The sequence below is a fragment of the Vulpes lagopus genome, chromosome 11, assembly GCF_018345385.1.
Source record: "Vulpes lagopus strain Blue_001 chromosome 11, ASM1834538v1, whole genome shotgun sequence".
Classification (NCBI taxonomy): Eukaryota; Metazoa; Chordata; class Mammalia; order Carnivora; family Canidae; genus Vulpes; species Vulpes lagopus.
The window spans coordinates 36,974,073-36,994,097 of record NC_054834.1 but is presented as its reverse complement, the minus strand read 5'-3'; the positions used below and the strand labels follow the sequence as shown (position 1 = coordinate 36,994,097).

The 20,025-nt window shown below is 41.1% G+C and overlaps 1 protein-coding gene across 26 annotated transcripts in view; it reads right to left on the bottom strand.

Annotated features, from left to right (window-relative positions):
* Nucleotides 1-20,025, bottom strand: part of ESRRG (estrogen related receptor gamma) — a 618,074-nt gene that overhangs the window by 483,677 nt on the left and 114,372 nt on the right. The window lies entirely within an intron of this gene.

Below are 20,025 nucleotides of genomic sequence, written 5' to 3'. Positions count from 1 at the left end.
AATACTAGAAGTCTTGCTCCAATTTCACATTTTGACTGTCCTTAGCCAAACTCCCTTGAGTTCCAAAGGTTTTAACGTTGGTACCATTGCCACTATTGTACATACATTGCTACACCTTCATTAATTCAGCAAGTATTCATTGAAAGCCCACTCTGGGCCAAGCACTGGGTATACAAAGGTGAATAAGCAAAGTTCCTGCCCACATAATAGGCTCTACAGCCAAGGAACCCGTAGATGCATACCTAACAGAAAACTACAGAATAGGATAGAATAGAACATTCCCCTGAAGAACAAAAACCAGAGACATGAGGTAGTGTGATGAGCCATGGCTATGTTAAAGTTAGGGCATGAGGCTCCGAGTAGGTGCCATGTCTGGTCCCAAAGCTAAACTATAGACTTTGCGAATAGTGGGAAGAGACTCTGGCAAGCAATTTCTAGGCACGTCTCATTCGTGCCATTTGATGTATCCTATGTGCCTCTCATGTGTAAATCACTTTTCCCAAAATTCTACTTCATTCCAGCATTGAAACATCCCTAGGCTGAGGTTCTCATCCCCAGCTTTTTCCCCAGACAGGGTACGATATGCTGCTTACAAAGGCCAAAGGATAATAAAGGGTTGCCAAGTGAATTTTGGATTCCCATGTAGTCTGGATTTTTCAGACCAAATGAATCAGCGGGACCTGCATGACCTCAATTAAGATGCGAGTGGGGGCTTCACTTTGGCCACACATCCTAAACCACACATCGTGCTTCAGTTCCCAAAATGTCAGTCTTGGTGACTCCCCTTGAGTAATATTTAACTACTTGTGACATGAGATTCTGAGAGCTTTTGGAAAGTCTTATTCACTAATGGAAAAGCCTCTTACATATTTTATAAAACTAAACAAACATCAAAGTTAACACTCAAATGCAACTTGCTTTTTCTATACTCTACAGAGCCTTGTCAGCATATAAATCCCTCCTGCAGGTTCCTATTCAAATAGTGCAAGAGTCCTGAATTATTAGGATGGAAAAAAAAAAAAAAAGACTCTAAGCTTCCTGAGGGCAAAGACTCAATGACAGTTTTGGTTGCCCCAGCGTCCAGAGCCTGACACGACATAGGTGGGCAAGAAATTTTTCATTGTACTAAAAAGGAAAAAAAAAAATCTCAAGATATTTAATCACAAAAACAAGCAGTTTTTGCTGATTTTCCTTTGAACATGATCAGCTATCTCCAAAGTTAAGTTGCAACTGAAAAGAAAAGGTCTTTATATATACAGATAGAGAAGTCCATTACAGTGTGCCCTACAAAGGAACTTCCTATAAGATTTTATAGGCTCCCAAATTTTCAAAAGGGCATGCAGGCTGAATGTAGACCATTATAATCCAGGATAATGATGACAGTGATAATGACAAGAGTGACTACTGGTGCAGTGCTCACCACGTGCCCGGCACTGTGCTGGATGCTGCCCTGGACTCTTCCCTCGTCACTCTATTCAGGAGGGCACCGAACAGGGGCACCCCCTCATCCAAGAGACTTCCCCTTATCACCTGATGTAGAACAGTCCACCCATTTGGTACTTCTCACTCCTCACCTGGCTTATCACCCACCTGCTGCTATTTTATATATGTATTTGTTCAAGTGGGCATGAGATCTAGTTCACCCACTAGAATGTAAGTTCCATGAGAGCAGGAAGTCCGTATTATTCACTTTCCTTAACAATTAGGAGCAACTCAATAAATTCTTGATGAATGAACGAATATATGAATGATTTCATTCACCCTTGAAAACAAGTCTGCAAGTAGCACGTTCAGCCCCAAGGGATTGCCCCTCATATTTCTCTAAGTCCCGCGTCCTTCTTGATATCCCACGCTGACAAATGTTGAATAAACAGACAAGGTGAGGGAAAGCCATCCCTCCCTCACCCTCTTTGCTGCTTCTCCTACCTTTCCTTGACAGAACCAAAGATCCGGTTCTCTCTTCACTGGCACATTCTCAGAGGAAGGCAATGAGCAAAGTCCACACAGATTAATCATTCCCCCCCATGTTATTTTTATATAACTATTTGCAACCCAAGAAAGAAAGGTTATATCACTTGGAGTTTGGGAGCAGAGACAGTCGAATTTATGAGCCATCTCTGAGTCACCTGAAGCATCACTGCAGTGTGGACACGGCCTAAGGCACGGACCGGAATCAGAGAACTTGATTTCTGTGAACTCACCGGGAGCTGACGACGGCTCGTCCAAGGTTAAGGTGACGGATTTTCCTATACCGCAGTCTTGCCCATTTATATCCAAGACCCTCCACCTCTGAGGTACCCTGTTGAATGACTCACTCCTGGCTACATTTGTGCCTCAAAAAATATTGGGTAGAGATTGCGCTCACCCTGGCTCCTGTTCCACAATGATCTCACTCCGGCTCCTGGTCCATAATGATGAGGTGCTGCCTGAATTATAACCTACAGCAGATTTTCAGTTACTTCTTTCAGAAAAAAAAAATGGACTTTTATCTTCCTTATATTTTAAATTTTATCTCCAGGTAAATATCACTTTTTCTCCAATATATTTTTATTTCACGAGTATGATGGATGAAAACAGGAGCCAATGTTTTAATTGCTCTAATAAAATGAATCATCTTTCATGCGCATTTTACTTCATGCAAAGACTTTTTTTTTCCTTAAATCTGTAAGTGCATTTCTGAGGGATCTTAAATGTAAGCATATCTGAGCTTGCTAACTACATTTCCCATAGTAGGCTATTTAAAATGTATCTTTAAAGTGGATTGCATATCTCAGGGGACTGGTAATGGGCTACGAAGTCACTCACTTTGAAGTCACCAGTTCAAATTTAGTCCAGACTTTAGGCCGTGAAAAAAAATCATTATAACTGACTGGCTCACTTTTGTGGAAACGGGTTAGGGGCTCCTCTCCAGCAGCTAGCATAGGTATCCACATCACAAGCACCACCAGAAGCTCAGAGGCCTTAAATGAGATCCTCCCAGTGATGGGGGAACTGAAAGAGTTGTATCTCTATACACAGACACATGCACACATACGTGCACGTGTGCACACGGTGAATGGACATACATATATAAACACATGTGTGCACACACACATGCGTCCTGGTACAACAATTTTGACTGAACTCATCTATAAGGGGTAGTAAGAAATCTATTTTAACCATTTATTTGACAACACTCAATTCAATCCAACCTGCTCAACAGCATAAGAATATGTCCACAGCCCTCCGTGGCCCTGCTCTTGCTGTGCAGGATTTCTGCAAACAGACGAGAGCACCTTCAGAAGCCAGCCTTGCTGTTCACTGTGATGAAATAGAAGATGGCATTAGTCTTCAGGGATGTCAATCTGGAAGCTTTTAGGAACACTAGCCTGCACTTAAAGATCAAAGATAACCGAGATGACTCCTCAGAAATAATACCTTTCCTCAGAGCCCAAGAGACTGAATGCCATTCTTGACCTACTACTCTTCCTTCATCTCTTGCATCCAATATATCAGCATGGCCTGTGCATCTATCCTCTTCATATACCCTCAATTCCTCCTCACTTCCATGCTCACCATCACCACCTTGGGCAAGGTGACTGCCATCTCTCCCCTTAATGTCTATAACCTCCTCATTGTACCCATCTGTGAGTTTATGCCATCCATTCTCCATAATACTTCTGGAGCACGTCTCCAAAACACTACTCCCCAGTTTAAAACCCTTCAGTGGCTCTTCATTGCTCCAGGATGAGGTCCATACTCCTTAGCATAGCCAATAAGACCTTGATGGTTTCACCCCATGGCCTCTGTTCCTGTAGTCACATCACAGAAACCATATGCCCCAGCCATGTTGTTCCTGAAATGCTTCCAACTGCCAGATATAGATCCCTGCCTTCCACCATGTTTCCTATTACTATTAAATTATTCTTCCTGACTCAGAGTAACTGTCACTTCTTCCAAGGAGTGTATCCTGATCCTTCCAAGTTCTGGGTTGGGTGCCATTCTTACACTCTTATCATATCCTTCATCACACTATAGTGGAATATTATCTCCCATAGGAAGAGTCCAATCTTATTCACTATTGAATCCCCGGTCACTAATATGGTATCTAGAGTTTAATTTATTTTAACGAATAAATCAGTGAGGTCAGAATTTTAAGAATGGCTCTAGCATTTTCTCTTTTCCATGGCTATATTTTCCTATACTTTTGATTCTACCATAAACCAACCCTATATTTTGATCAAATTCTATTCTTGTTTTTATTTTGTTGTTGTTATAAGGCCCCTCTGCATATAAAGCAGAGGATGACAGAAATGTAGAAGGGGCTAGGGTCTCCAATCAAAGCCAAAATTCAAAAGGTAGGTTACTCTGGAGAGTCCAACAATAGCCTTTTGGGGAGGGCTTTCATTGATATTTTTTAAAAGGACAGTTTATCCTGTGCTTGAAGGGTTTTAGGCACGATCTTACCTGAAGATAATGGAATAGATCTAACCAGTAGTTGTCATAAACAAATCTGAGCAAGGTTTTGAAATGAAGGTGAAGCATCTGGGATCATTACTTACATGACTATGTCTCTGTTTCTTTGGTCTTTACAGAGAAGGAAGAGAAGGAATGGGTGGATAAGGAGACGAGAGGATGTATTTTTTAAAGGACAGTGTAAGATGTACATATGCAGAGGACCAGAAGTAGAAATGTAAGTACCAAAAGAGGTCAAGGGGAAAAGTGGGAGCCAAGGAGAGAGTAAGGCGATAAGAGGAGGAAAAAGTAGATGGCAGGGAAATAGGTAAGATCCAAGCGAAACAGAAGAGTAAAAAATCAAAAGAGACGCATAGGTAAATCGAGAGGAAATGAAAAAGAACAGTCAAGAAGAAGAAAAGAGAGAGGGAAAATGTAATGTAATAATTTGCACATAGTAGCCTCCTTATTTTGACTGGTGAATAAATAAATGAATGAAGGGAAGATGAGAAAAGATCAAGGAATAGTCAAAAATATTTGGACTTTGCTTTAAGTCTATCATGTTATATAATCACTATTCCCCCCAAATGCTGGACCCTCCCCCAGTCCAGTCAACAGAGGCCAAAACTCTATTTTATATTAATATTGAGAGTCTAAATGTGGTGAACTTCGAATGCTGATATCATTCATTCATTCACTTATTCATTTATTTAACCAACAGTTACTAGGCACTCTCAGTGACCAGACACTGTATTAGGTGTTAAGAATCTGACTCTAAGACATATCACCTAATGCCCCCAAGGACATTGCAAAAGAAAGCATTAAATCTCTTTTTCAAATTGGAAAGAATCTTCTATTTTATATTGCACAGCCTACATAATCTGTGGGAAAAAAATATCCGAATCAAAAGTAATAGTATGGCTTGGCCAAAAGCCACAGGAAACGGGGGCATTTTTCTCAATAGAATTAGATGACATTATGACATGTGCCCATTTAGAATGGAACTGCAAATCATAAAAATGCCAAAAACGTGGAGAAGAAAAACATTAAAGGAGCTAACAGTAGAATATTAAAGACAGACATAATTAAAGAGAGAAAGGCATAATAAATACAGGGTACTTTAAATTCTCTTTGTCATAGGGCTCTACTGCAGTTTGACTCCCAATCCCATTAAAGTCATTCTAAATTGATTCCCTTGGTATAATGAGCCCCTCTTGATAACACCAAAACACTTGGCCTCTCAAGAGCTCCTTAAAGGCGGCCCTGCAGAGCCTGCCACCAGCAGGATATTCATGCAGAGAAGCAGCAGCCACTTCACTTGGCAGCCCTGAGGACAGAAACACAAACCCATGTCCAGCTTTTCCTCCCTGGATGTTCAGAAGAGGAGTGAACAGCTCTCCTTTTGCTGTTCAGCAGGGGATAGAGGGGAGACTGAGATGCATATTCCAGGAACACGGTTCCACAGAATCCCCAAGCTTTGAGGGTTTCTGGCTATGGATGTCTTAGACTTTAAGAGTCGTGATATTACATTCCAGGTTTCTTATAACAAATACCCCTTACTATTTTATATTTGAGCTACAAATTGCAGCTTCGTGTTTAACACGAATAAAAGGGAGAATTTATACAATTTCCTCGCCGAGGTCATCTTTCCTCTATACTTGGATAATTCTAAATAGAAAGAAGCTTAGAATAAGAACAGAGGGATTCCCGATGGGTTTTATAAGCAACACTACCCTCCTCCACCATAAAAAATGCGAGCAAATTTGAGGGACACAAAATATAAGTCAGTGGGACATCCAAGAAACCCAAATTATTACATTACCATCTTCCTGGACCCCATTAACCTTGAGAGAACGGTAAAGGTCACCAGTTTGCATGGCTAAATAGCTTCCAGCTATTTCTCTAAAAAAGTAGCACCAACAGCTCTTTCACCTCTGCTCAATTTTTTTTTTTTCCTTTCTTAATCACTAAAGGTATTTGCATGAAAACAGGATCTTTGTTTCCTAAGGATTGATCCACTTGCTATTTACTGCCGCTTCTCCACCTTAGTGACATCATAGTTCCTGCTAAGGAGCTAATTTTAATATCACAAAGGATTGTGATTTCAAGTGGAAGCAGCTACCCTCTTATGAAACAAAGGCCCTGTTTTCAAGCAATTGTTTCTTATAATAAAATGCACGAAAAGCTAAATACCTCAAATGTAAAATAGATGATTTATCTGAAGAACAGATACCAACATTATCTGTGATGCTCCTCTTTAAAGCTCCAGGAAAAAGTTCGCACACAGGGAAAAGAAAAAGAAACTAAAAATGAACTTTCATATGTTAACATGCTTTTCCTACACCTTTGCCAGCGCTGTTTGCCTACCAACAACAGGACAATTATATTCTTACTATTTTACTATACCATCCTCATTTCGCTGTGTGACATCGGTCTAAAAATAGGTTTTGAAAATGGCATATTTTACCTAGACATTACTTCGTTTTTGCAAATATAAAGCCACTTATAATATTTTCTATTGTTCCATTATCCCTACATAATTTGGCATTTTGCTCACATTTTATTATTTATATTATCGCAATTAAGAATCGGTTTTCAGTGATTTTAGGCTCAGCGGTGTGCATATAGGAGTAGACCCTTAATCACTCTACTTATAAGAGATAAGTGGAAATATTCCTTCATACAGCATGAAATAAACTAGATCTCCTAAACCCCAAGGTATTGGACAAGCAAGAAAAGTATAAATGGATTTGGAATGCATTTCAACACATTTATCTAATTTATGACAAAATTAGAAATGACCATTAAGAGAATCTGGGTGATATCCAGTCTCTGAAGCAGATTTCGGAGACGATAACCAAATTGTGCTCCACACTTTACATACATAATCTCATACTTAAATAACCTTGTAAGGTATTCTTACCTCTGCTATGAAGATGATGTGACTAAGGCCTCGAGGGGCTGCCCTGCCCAAATTCACACAGCAAAGTGGGGGCTCACTGGGACCCAGGCCAGGCCAGGTCCACTTTTCTTCCTATCCCGAGTAGTAAAATTCTTACCTACTTCAACTAAGAAAAATTATCTAGTATCTTACCAAAACTCTAAAGACTGGCTTAAAAGTCTTTTTTTTTTTTTTTTTTAATTTTTATTTATTTATGATAGTCACACAGAGAGAGAGAGAGAGAGAGAGAGGCAGAGACATAGGCAGAGGGAGAAGCAGGCTCCATGCACCGGGAGCCCAACGTGGGATTCGATCCTGGGTCTCCAGGATCACGCCCAGGGCCAAAGCAGGCGCCAAACCGCTGCACCACCCAGGGATCCCTTAAAAGTCTTTTAGGCTCATTTATTCATTCAGCAAGCAGTGGCTGAGTAGCTACTCTGTGACAATCCAGGCTTTATAAGAGAGGAAATTTGGTTTTAAAAACAAGAGTGCTGGGAACCTTGAGTCAAGCCTCCTTCCTAGTTCCTGTGGTCCTACTGAGGCAGATCACTCACCTCTAGTTCTTTCTTCTGTAACATGAAGAGTAGACTAGATGATTTCCATGTTTGCTCCTAAAGGGGGGAGACCACTTCATGCCTGGGTTCTAATAGTCAAATAAGATCTACAGTCATTTTGTAGTAGGTATATCAATATCAAGCCATTGTAATTCACAAATAACATTTCATGGAAATGTGAGTTAAATGATTCCTTCATTACATGAGCCTAGTCTATTCCATACATCTTTGCTTGTACTCAAGTTTTTTCACACCTAAAATGTGCTAAGTTGATTGTTTTGGTGTTACCTGAATGCTGCTAAATGGTATACGAGGGAAGAGTTATATTAGCTCGCTAGGGCTGCTGTGACAAAGTACCACCGACAGGGTAGCTTAAGCACAGAAATTTATTGTCTCACAATTCTGGAGGTTAGAAGTCCAAAATCAAAAATGTCACCAGGGTTGGTTTCTTCACAGGGCTGTGAGGGAAAACCTGTTCCAGTCTTCTCTCCTAGCTTCTGGGAGCTGGCTGGCAAACTTTGGAGTTCCCTGGCTTGTGGCAATGAAGACTAGTCTTCAAGTGCCATTCTCTCAGTGCCTCCTTCTGTGTCCAAATCTCTCCCTTTTCTAAGGACACCAGTTAAGGATTAAGACCTATCCTAAAGACCTCATCTTATCCTATCATCTATCAAGACTCTATTCCTGATTAAAGTTACATTCTGGGGTATTGGAAGTTAGAACTTCAACACCTGGGTGGGGGATACAATTCAATCCATAACAGTTATCTTTTACAGAGCTTTGGTTTCCATAGATGCTTCATAAATTTGAAAAGCTCACTTGGCTCTTGCTGTATAAATACCAAAGGAGGGACAATGCAAGGAATCTCACAGGGGAGAAGGCAAGACATAGCTTCCGGGGCAGGGACCTTGGAAGCTCAGCAAAGCACTCAACTCACATGGTTGAGGTGTGTGCATTCTGTTCCCACTCCATGGAGATCCCTGTGGTTCAAAATTCCAACCCGGAGACTGCCCACACTAGGCACATGTCAAAGACAGATACACCTTTTCCATTTCATCAGAGACAATTCTGTTCACATGCACCAAAATGAACCATGCTGTGTCATGTGCGATGGCAGCCTCAATGAGATATATCTTGATTTAATAGAGAAATAAAAGCAATATAAGGTCATAAGCTAAGATCATCATAAAGTACATGCAGGCACCCTATACTTTAATACTCCCCAGCTGCTTTTTAACTCCGAGTGAAACAATTTGCCTAATGTCTACAGAAATGGCTCAATTAATTTCCTCCCTTAAATAATATCAACCTGTCCCCTATAATATGCCTTAGTAGACGTGTTTTTCACCTCTTCTGTTCTTTTTCTGTGTTGGAACTCTAAAGGTATGAGGATGGAAATAGTGCTGATTTCTGAATGATAGGAAATCTCCCACAGAAATAAAAAACATTCACACTTGATCACTACATTTAGAGACTCTTTGAAAGACCAATCACCAGCGCCTGAAAATGAGCCAAGTGGATCACACCAAGCTGCCCTGGGTGGTAAAAAGCAGCATTAGCACTTCCTTATGCATTCATTACTCCTTCCATCAATATCTTTTTTTAAATGAGCCCCTACCATGTCTCAGGTACACTGTTCTAGGCAGAAGGCAACAATTTTAAACAGAATGGTCAACATAAACCTCATTGGAAAGGTAATATCTGAGAAATGCTTGAAATATGGAAGTAGTTCATCACAAGGATATATAAAAGGGTATTTCAAGTAGAGGAAACAGCCAGTGCTAAGGTCCTGTGGCAGGAGCAACCCCGGTAAACCCAAAGGACAGTTAGGAGGCCAGAGTAGCTGGAGTGGAGGCATGAGGGGAAGGGACTACAAGACCAGGAGAAGGAGATAGGGACAGCTATGAGCAGGCCTTTCTGGACATCATAAAGTACCCTGACTTTACTGAGAAAACTGGAGAGCCATAACAGCATTTTGTAGGGGTTTGGGGGGTATTATTTTATTTTATTTTAGACATTTTATTTATTCATTCATGAGAGGCACAGAGAGAGGGGCAGAGGGGAAAAACAGACTCCCTGCAGGGAGCCTGATGCAAGACTCCATCCCAGGACCCCGGGATCACAACCTGGGCTGAAAGCACTCAACCACTGAGCCACTCAGGCACCCCCAGAACAGTATTTTGAACAGAGTGAATAATCACACTTATGTTTTAAAATCATTTACCTCGAAAGAGTCACCTGCTCATCAAAGGTGAATTGCTGAGCACTGAGAGCTTACCCCAGTTCAGCACATGTAAATGGCCCTTCATAAGGAATCTCTACTAGAAACAAGCCAAGCTCAAATCTCCAACTGTTAATAAGTTTAGAATATATATATTCTATAATATATATATATATTCTATACAATATATATGTAATATAGGTACTATATAGAGAGTTTGTGATTTTATCATTTTTTAACTTTAATCCCAGTTTAGTTGACATACAATGTTATATTAGTTTCAGGTGTACAATCTAGTGATTCAACACTTCCATACATCATCCGGGGCTCATCACGACAAGGGCATTCCTGTATTTTTAAAGACAGACCAAGATTGTACGCACTGTGTATTATTCATTTTAAGGCAAAATCTTCCCTAAAGTTATATGAGCATGAAGAAGTCTTGGATTCTATTTCCCACTCTTTAAAATTAAGAAGTTGGTATCAATAAATATTATCTATAAAATTACACATACACAGTATTCATATCAGTGATAGCCAGTCTCCTTGATGACCTATGATGACTTTTGCCTCCTAATATTCACATCTTTGCATGAGCATTGAATAGTGAATTAGGTCTGGCCGGCGTGACTACTTTAGTATGGCTGAAGTGATGGAGTATGACTTCTAACACTAGTTCATCAAAGACACTGAAGCTTTTGCCTCATTCTTGGGAATTACTTGCTCAAGGGGGTGCCAGCCGCCATGCCATGAGGAAAGGCCCATAAGGAGAGGAAGAAACTTGACCATTATATGAGTGGCAACCTTGGAAGTGGATCCTCTAGTCCCATTCAAGCCTTCCTTTGACTCTAGTTCTGGCCAACATCCAACTGCAGGGACAAGCACACTCATGAGTGACCTTGTGTCAGAATTTCCCAATAAAGCTGCTCCTAAATTTTCAAACCACCAGAAACTCTAAGAAAGAATAAGTCCTTACTGTTGTTTGAAACCACTAAGTTTTGGGGTTAATTCATTACTCGGTAATACATAACTCATGTGTTCTCACATTCAAATATTCTGGTGATCATCAGTTAGCTACCATTTACAACATTTTTTTTTAGTCAAACATGCTGTTGAATTTCTGAACTGAATCCAAAATTAGTAATAAGATCACAACTACATAAAACTATGTTGGGAGGTTACAAAAATATATACCAAAAACTTTCATTTGACTAAAGTATTAAAACTGAAAAGTACTAATATGGAGCACTGAATGTTGGAGGATGCATGAACTTTAGAGTCAGGAAAAAAGTGGGTATGAATAACCCCTTTGCCACTTACTAGCTTGAGCTAATTAATTAAGCTAATCAACCCTCAGTTTCTCAATCTGCAAAACAGGCAAAACAATGCTGAGCTCCCATGGTTGAGAAGGTTAAGGAAGGTAAAGTGTACAAATAATTTTCCTCATCAAACATCAGTTTCTCTTTTATTAAAACAAATCTGAGCTATGTTTGTTTTGAAAAGGCAAACACTATAATAATAATAATTTATGTGCATAAGTATTATTTGCTTGTCTCCTGGCTAATATTAATACTACTATTAGGCTTGTTTCAAGCCTGACATTAAGCTAACCAATACTCAGAGTATTTATAATCAGTAATTCAGTAATCCACTTGTTCTTGGTCACTGCAGTGTCATTTAAATTTGGGGAAGGGAAAATATCCAAATAAATACTTTGCAGAATCAGCTACTGTATCTGATCAGATATGAGATTCCCTTTTAATCTGATGATTGCCATCGTAAAAGTAACTTCAATGACTGGATGGCATATGAGTAGTTACATGGCTGGACTAAAACAATGAAAAATTGCAAGTTATTATTAAGTCCAATAATACAATTAGCTGAACTGTAACCTCTGATTTGGAAATACGGCTTCACTCACAATGAGTACTCATAATTATCTTATTAATCACCATCTCATGAATGAATAAAGTATTACAGTTAAAGGAAAAAATATTAATACTAAAAATCTGGACCTGATATCCAAGATATTTACTAACATCCTGTGTAATTAAACATGGTCTGTGTAGGGGCACCTGCCTGGGTGACTCAGTCAGTTAAGCATCTGACTTTTGATTGCAGCTCAGGTCATGATCTGGGGGTCCTGGGATCGAGCTCCTCTGATGAGCTGTGCACTGGGCATGGAGCCTGCTTAAGATTTCCTCTCTCCCTCTTCCCCGGCCCCTCCCCTCTCTCTAAAAAATTAAAATTAAAAAAAAAAATGAAAGGAGTGGAATGAGTTCAGAGATGACAGAGATTAAATTCACAGGAGAATCACAAAGAGAACATAAGGGGGTATTTCGTCATCTCCAATACATATACATACAGTATTCTAATGTAGTAGAATGTCCCACCATCCTGACATGTTAAGACTCGTTGAATAGTGACTTCTCAATTTCTCTGAAAATTATGGGGGGAAAGTTGAGAGAGAGAGAGAGAAAGAGAGAGAGAGAGAGAGAGAGCCATCACCATACAGTCTCAATCCTTAGATTTTTAAGACATTTTTCCACGCTTCCATGTAATTGCTAATTCAACAACTTCAGTTTCTCTTTCCAAAGGGAGAAGTGGGGACAGGAAAGAAACACTAAGTCAATGGCATTTTCATAACAAATTTTGGAAGGTTGTTATTGCGCTATTGAATAATTCAAGGATATTATCCTTATCTTCAGCTCAGTGCCTGAAAATATCAGCACTTGTGAGGATTATTGTAAAAAGAAGTTTGTGACTCCCCTTTAAAGGATTAGGGAGTGAAAACCTTCAAGTTTTGTAAATATCTTTATCAAGGCGGTCTCCATTAAACTCTTCCCCTTCCTGTTCCATTCTTAGGTGGATTTTCTTTGATAAAATCCGAGCTTTCTAAAACTATCAAAGAAGTGGACATCTTTCTTTCCTCTGTCTTTCCTTCTTTTCTGCCTTCCTTCCTTCTCTTTTTCCCCCCTTCCTTCCTTTCCTAACCCTCAGATGTTCATTCAGTGCATACGAACTGAGCCTTTACTGTGTGCCAAACCCCGTTCTAGGTGCCAAGGAGGAGCTAGGGGCAAATAAGAAAAACAAGTCCCAGCCCAATCATGGGATCAGGGTGGAGCAAATGCACTGGAAGAGAAGGATGTTAAATGATCCACGGTGTACCCAAGAGAGGAGCCACGATGCGAACAAGAATGATCTACCCAAGGGAGTCAAAAACCTCAGCTCTACTGCCCTGTGGGTCCAATCCCATATCACACTCTCACCTTTAACCCATGGTGCTCAGACATGTCCTAAAGGAACTAGGCACTCAGATAAAACAGCTACAACACCAACACCACAAACCCAGCACAGGAGACATTAAATTCTTCACCGCTACAAACCACTCACACTCTTCAACTCCTTTGAGCCTGACAGTCGGCGTGTGATACAGGCAAGCTAAGTCTTATTATCTCCATTTTACAGATGAGAACCTTGAAATACAGTAAGTTCCAAAAGGGTTGTTCAAGGTCACAAGGCTAAATTGCAAGTGGTCTTAAACACTAACCTCCAATTCCAAACACAGAGCTCTTCCCGTAAGCTGTATTATTTCTTCACAGTCAGAATATATCCTCGGTGTAAGGAGAGAGCAGTTGAATCCAAACTCTTGCCTCCAGGGACCACCCCAAATCTCTACACAGCAAGATATTGGGTAGTAACTGGTAGGGAAGGGAGATTTCCCTGAGGTTGCATGGGAAACACACTGAATTTCCTGAGATTGTCTGTACTCCCTGGCTGGTGCTGCCAGTGGCTGTTAGAACACTTGGAGTGGGGAATTAGGAGGGTAGGGAAGACCAGTGCAGTTAACAAATTAACCCTCTAAGACAGCACGGATGTCTATGACAAGTTGCCATGTCAAATACCATCCCAACTGCCCCCTCCAAAGATTTTACAAGTCTTATTTTATTAATCAGGAACTAGGGGTGCCTGGCTGGCTCAGTCTGTACAGCATGCAACACTCGATCTCGGGGAGTTGTGAGTTTGAGCCCCCCAGTGGACACTGGATATAGAGAATACTTAAAAATAAAATCTTTTTTTTAAAGATTTATTTTTTATTTATTTATTTATGATAGACATAGATGGAGAGAGAGAGAGAGAGAGGCAGAGACACAGGCAGAGGGAGAAGCAGGCTCCATGCCAGGAGCCCGACGTGGGACTCGATCCGGGGACTCCAGGATCGCGCCTTGGGCCAAAGGCAGGCGCTAAACGCTGAGCCACCCAGGGATCCCCCTTAAAAATAAAATTAAAAAAAAAATCAGGGACAATGACTCTTGATTTACACATAAGTCCACACTTCCAAGGTTCTGCACTGTGACTGAGTTCAAACAAATCCTACTTCCTTCTCAGGTGAAGAAATGCATTGAAATAGACCAGTGTCATCCAACTATAACTGCTGCATCCTCCCACCAGGAATATTTTGGAGGATTTAGAAACTCAAGAAACAACTTTCTAAAATTCTGGCCAAAGGCTTTAGTGGCCAGGTTTCCATGTCACCCGATGTAAACAAATTTGGGAGGATTATCTTGCAGATGTCCAAACTTTTATTTGAAAGCAGTTAAAACATCCTCATTCTTCATGGTAAGAAAAATATCTTCTGTCTCAACGTGTTACGTGCATTCCCAGCTCTGTAATTTCAGTCTGCTTCCTTGTCACTGAAATACTTCCTGCTCCAGTCAATCTGATATAAATTCTACATGTTTAAGACGAGGTATCACTTCCTTTTATCGCTCTCAGTGCACCTAGCAAAATGCAGGGCTCACAGGGGCTTGCTCTGTATTGGCTAACTTATTCCTTTAAGGTCTGATCTCGAAGATTGCTCTTTCAAATTCATTTTACAGGATGGTAGACAATGGACACTTTTGTGGCTGAAACTGGCCGAGAGTGCACGCAACTCCTTTGGTGATGAAGTCACTGGCTTTGAGGGTATTTAAACTCTCAAATCCAAAATATCCAAAGACAAGCCCCAAGCAACTCAAGCTCATTATTTTATTTGACTTGAAAAATAAACAAATAAAAGTGGCAGGCTATAAAACAAATGTAAAGTTCCTGTTGCTTTATGATGCTCTGCTAGTGCAGCAGTTCATTGTCTATTGTTGATGGTGTTTGGCACGAATACTTGTGATCTGAAAGTTGTTTAAGGAATGCTCAGAGTAGCAGACCTCTACATCCATGTGTCTCGTGAGCATATCCCATTGAGTATGGTTTTCCAATTTTAAATTGCTCTAACTTACACTCAGAGCATAAACATCAGACCAACCATGGGGATTTTTTTATTTATGGGGTACAAAATGAAGAGATTTCACTGCAGGGGGAAACACCAGCAAATCAGAAGAGCAGAGATGATCCCAGCCAGCCCAAAATGAGAGGGGCAGATGTAGTCATTAGCACAGTTTCCGATGAATAAACATACCCTTTTGTATTATTTTGATGTTTGCCTGTTCTTGCATGCTGTGTCTCTTTGGCGAAGGAGAGCCAATATCTGTATCTGAAAATGACTGTTAATCACATTTTTGAGAAACATATTTTAGCAAAGGATGAAAACACTCACAAATGCAGCTGGAAAGCAAAAAAGAGAGAGAGAAAAGCAGCCACCCCTGCAGCCAAAACAACTCAGTGTGGGAACAGTGTCATGTTGACGCATCTCTGAAGCCCAACTGATTTGTAAAATCATCAGAAACGAGGCGGCTGGCTCTGATTACCATTGTGATTTGGGGGTGTATTTATCCTTCGATAGAAAACCTGTTCGGATGAACTCTTCCCCATATATGCCACCCGTCAGGCAATGCGCTAACGCCGAGCTTCGTACAGAACTAAGCCTCCTCATCAGAGGTTATCTTGGAATTCAAAGGGACAGAATGAAAGGGGGAGATGTAACATCCCACCACATTTTGCCCTGTGAAAGGTAGTGACTGAAGAGGCTAAGAGAGTTTGAGTAAAATAGGCAATGACCACAGAAACAATGACCTTGATTGGAATATGACAGGAAAGAAGCCAGGGGTGTAGTAGAGTCAAGGAGGCTGAGGCAGAAAAAGAGAAGAGAAGAAAATTCGATTCTCTTCTCTATGATGTCAGCCCCTTCCCTCCTTACCCATCCCTTGAGACAGCTCTGAAAATGTCTTTGATCTCTGGTCGACAGGTTTCAGCACCAATAGGCTAAAATATTCATAGGCAACAGCCTGCAAATTCCAACAAGCCACATTAAATAATTAGATATACTCATGATTCCAAGGTTACCCACCAGACGCCACCGACTCCATATGATCTGCTTACTATGCAAATATCTACATACGTGCAAAGTCTTATTATTATAAATAACTCATTTCCCAGCTGCATACGTACTCTACAGAGAAAAATGACACATTGCCTGACTATCACTAAAAGAAGCCAAGTGAAAGTGATGTAAAAGGCTGGCCTCCAAACCTGATTCTCCTGCTTTTAGGTTTTATTTGGAATATAAAAGGAAGCCCCAACTGAAATGAGGGTTCTCTAGCATTCAGTAAACAGGTTTACAGGTGGGCATCACAATGCCAGAACGCAAGGCTGGCCTTCTCAGAGCCTTAGTGCTAATTCAGAAAACTGTGAAATGAATGGAAACTATTCACTGGCTCTGGAAGGAACAGAGGCTGTGAGGGCTAAACTCCTGTGTACCACCTGGTACGTTAGCTTCCCTACGTTAGCTAGCTGGATGAGTGCCTACCCGAGAAGCACTTTGCAAGATACTCTCCCCCAAAGGGGTCTAAAATCCTGACCCCCTCATTTTAGTTAGTTGAGAGCTTACTCCCTCCTCTCTCCTTGCTTTGGGATTGGTTTCTGTCCTGCAAAGGACATAAGGGATTTCCTGCATGTGTGCACACACTCCACCCTCCATGCCCCACAGAAGGGCCCTCACTTGCGGGTACTTCTTTTATTTATTTTTTTATTGTTTATTCATTAGAGACACAGACAGAGGGGCAGAGACAGAAGCCGGGCCCCTGCAGGGAGCCCAGTGTGGGACTTGATCCCAGGACTTGAGCCAAAGGCAGAGGCTCAACCACTGAGCCACCCAGTTACCCCCACTTGTGGGTACTTCACATTCAGATGTTAACCTAAATTCCCCAGGGCATTCCTCCATGGTCCCTAGCTGCCCACCTTCGAACTGGCATTGTCTTCCTCCTCTTTCCCATCCTGAACACTAGTCCCTGAGTACTTGTTTCATTTGGACTACTCATATGTTTGACCCTGACTTGTGTATCCAGCCTTGTTCTAACTTCCCCTTGTTCAGGCTTCCTGCCCCCTTTGCAGGATTTACTGATTACTAGAAGACCCACCATCACCGGAACCAGGCACACATCCAGGTTTTGAGGTGCCTGAAACGTATCCATCAGAGAGAGGGACTCTCTTTAATTAAAACAATACAAAAATATACACATAAAATAACAAAGCTTTGGAAGGAACCCAGGCAAGGGAGATGATCCGGTGCCTAAATTTCATCAGTTTCTCAGTAAACACCCCCACTCCCCCAACTAGAAGTCCTTTAATTCTAGTGATTGACTGCTGGTTTTTTGTTTTTTGTTTTTTTGGCTAATCTTCTGAGAAGCCCACCTATTTCCACACTATTTAAGACTTTGTTTTCCTTTAGAACTGGAGAATTTAATAAAATGTGCAAGTGTTTATGCCCACAAGAGGCATACAATCAATACTACTGATGTAAATAATAAGAGTGATGTTAAGATGGAATCATAGAGGCCTCAAACCACCAACGCATAAAATGAAGCAAAAAGAAGCTCCTGGACCCCGTTTATTACCTTGGAAGCAGTTACTGACACACACCTCACCTGACAACATTAGAAAAGCCCTGGTTTTGAGCTTTGAGTTACTGAAGCCAAGAAGGTGTGACATGGAGATTGGTAATTTAGAAAAGGCAAATTCAGAGGTTGAGTTTAGGCTAAAGGAACTAGAGCACCCAGGAGCATTTCTTCCCTTCTTCCTTCAGAAGAGGAAGAGGCACAGTTTTATCAGTGTGCTCTCCTCCACAGCACCACATGTTTGCCCTCAGGAACTATGCTCTGGAGCCTCTTTCATACACTGAGCACTGAACAAGGCTCACTGTTCTCTCATCACTGAGTTCTCTGAACACCATGGAAAGCAGACCCTTCAGACTTGTCTTAGTTTGCTAGGGCTGCCATAGAAACTGCTGCAACCCAGGTAGCTCAAACCACAGAACTGTACTGCTGTAGTGCCAGAGGCTAGAATCCTGAAGCCAAGATGTCAGTGGGGTTGGTTCCTTCCCAGGACTGCAGGTAGGATTCTTTGACTTAAAGATGGCAGCCTCCTCCTTAAGTCTGGTCACATTTCTTCACCCCAAGCACATCTGTCTCTGCATCCAGATTTCCCCTTTTTCCAAGGACATAAATCCAACTGGTTTAGGATGCACCCTAAGGACTTCATTTTTGCCCAGTTACCTTCGTAAAGACCCTATTTCCAAACAGGGTCACATTCTGAGGTGCAGGGGGACACAACCCAACCCACAACAGTCTCATCCCACACTCTCTTCATTACACACTGAGAAAAAGGCTGTGCAGCTAAGGTGACCCTATACAAGTGAGTTTCCTGAGCATATGTAACTTTAGAAGGCGAAAGAAGTGTTTGAAGAATGCATTTCATTAATAGCAAAGAACAGAGGCTTAGGAACCGATATGATGTTGAATGACAATTATTCTAAATTTGTCAAATAATGTGAAATTGTATAACCCTTGTCAATTTGCTTCCATGTCCATCGACATTGTAACAAGTCAACTCAACGTGCTCCAACTTTCTAAAAGGTGAGCACTCTATAGTCTCTGACAAACGATAGTTCCCGAGAAGGTCCCTCTGCTAAGAAACTTAAGACTCACAGAAGAAAGTGAACTCAGAAGACTTACCCCTCAAGTATGGTATTAGGCTTTACATGTATCTTATCTCTGGATAAAAGAGAAAAGAATGCTTAGTGCTATATTCCTGGAGCATACTTCAGCAAGGTAAGGACCTAAGATGGCATGTGAGATCATGCTAATTGCCAAGAGGGCCTGTAAGTGTTTCTTTAATGCCACCCCCCCACCACCCCCCCCCGGGAAGAGTGACCCAGCAAGTTCTTCCACCTGACTGGCTATTAGCAACTTGTCTCACCTCATGCCATCAAAATGAGGGGCTGGACCATTAGCACGCCACAGAGAATGGAGAGGGTGAATATGACGTGATCATGAAAATAAAAGCCAAGCCTCAAAGCAAAAGGAGGAAGATATGGACGGATTACAGCTGATGTTCTTCTAGGTCAATAATGCATCCTCGAGTAACACTAGGAGAGGGCTGAAGGGTGCCTCTCCTCCCTTCTTTTCCTTCTTGCACCTGCTTTTGGAGAATTCCTTTGGCCCTTGTTTCTTTTTACCCCCTTTTCTCTCCTTCCAAAACAAAATTTACTTTTGTGACTGCTGTGGGTGTTTGGGTTCTTATTTTAATTTATTTTAAATTTTGATTTAAATTTGGAACCCGCATAAGACTTTTGACATTTATTTCTGGGGGTGTTTTCTGAAGCTCGATGAAGTGGGTGTTGATTGACAGGTAGGTTGCTATGGAGATAGCTGTCACTGCAGAGACTAAGGCTCTATTTCGTACTCTTCCTTTGTCAGGCAAAGGTTTGTGGGATATTTTAAAAATAGTGTAAGTGCCCTAGAATTAATAAGAAATCGTTCAGTGACTTTTTTTTCTAAGATACCTATCAAAACCTGCAATTGTTTTCATTCTGTACCATTCTGTTCTGCATATGTATTCATAAGTGTTTGCTTTAAAAGCGGTGCTTTCCAATATTGCTGTCTCTCATT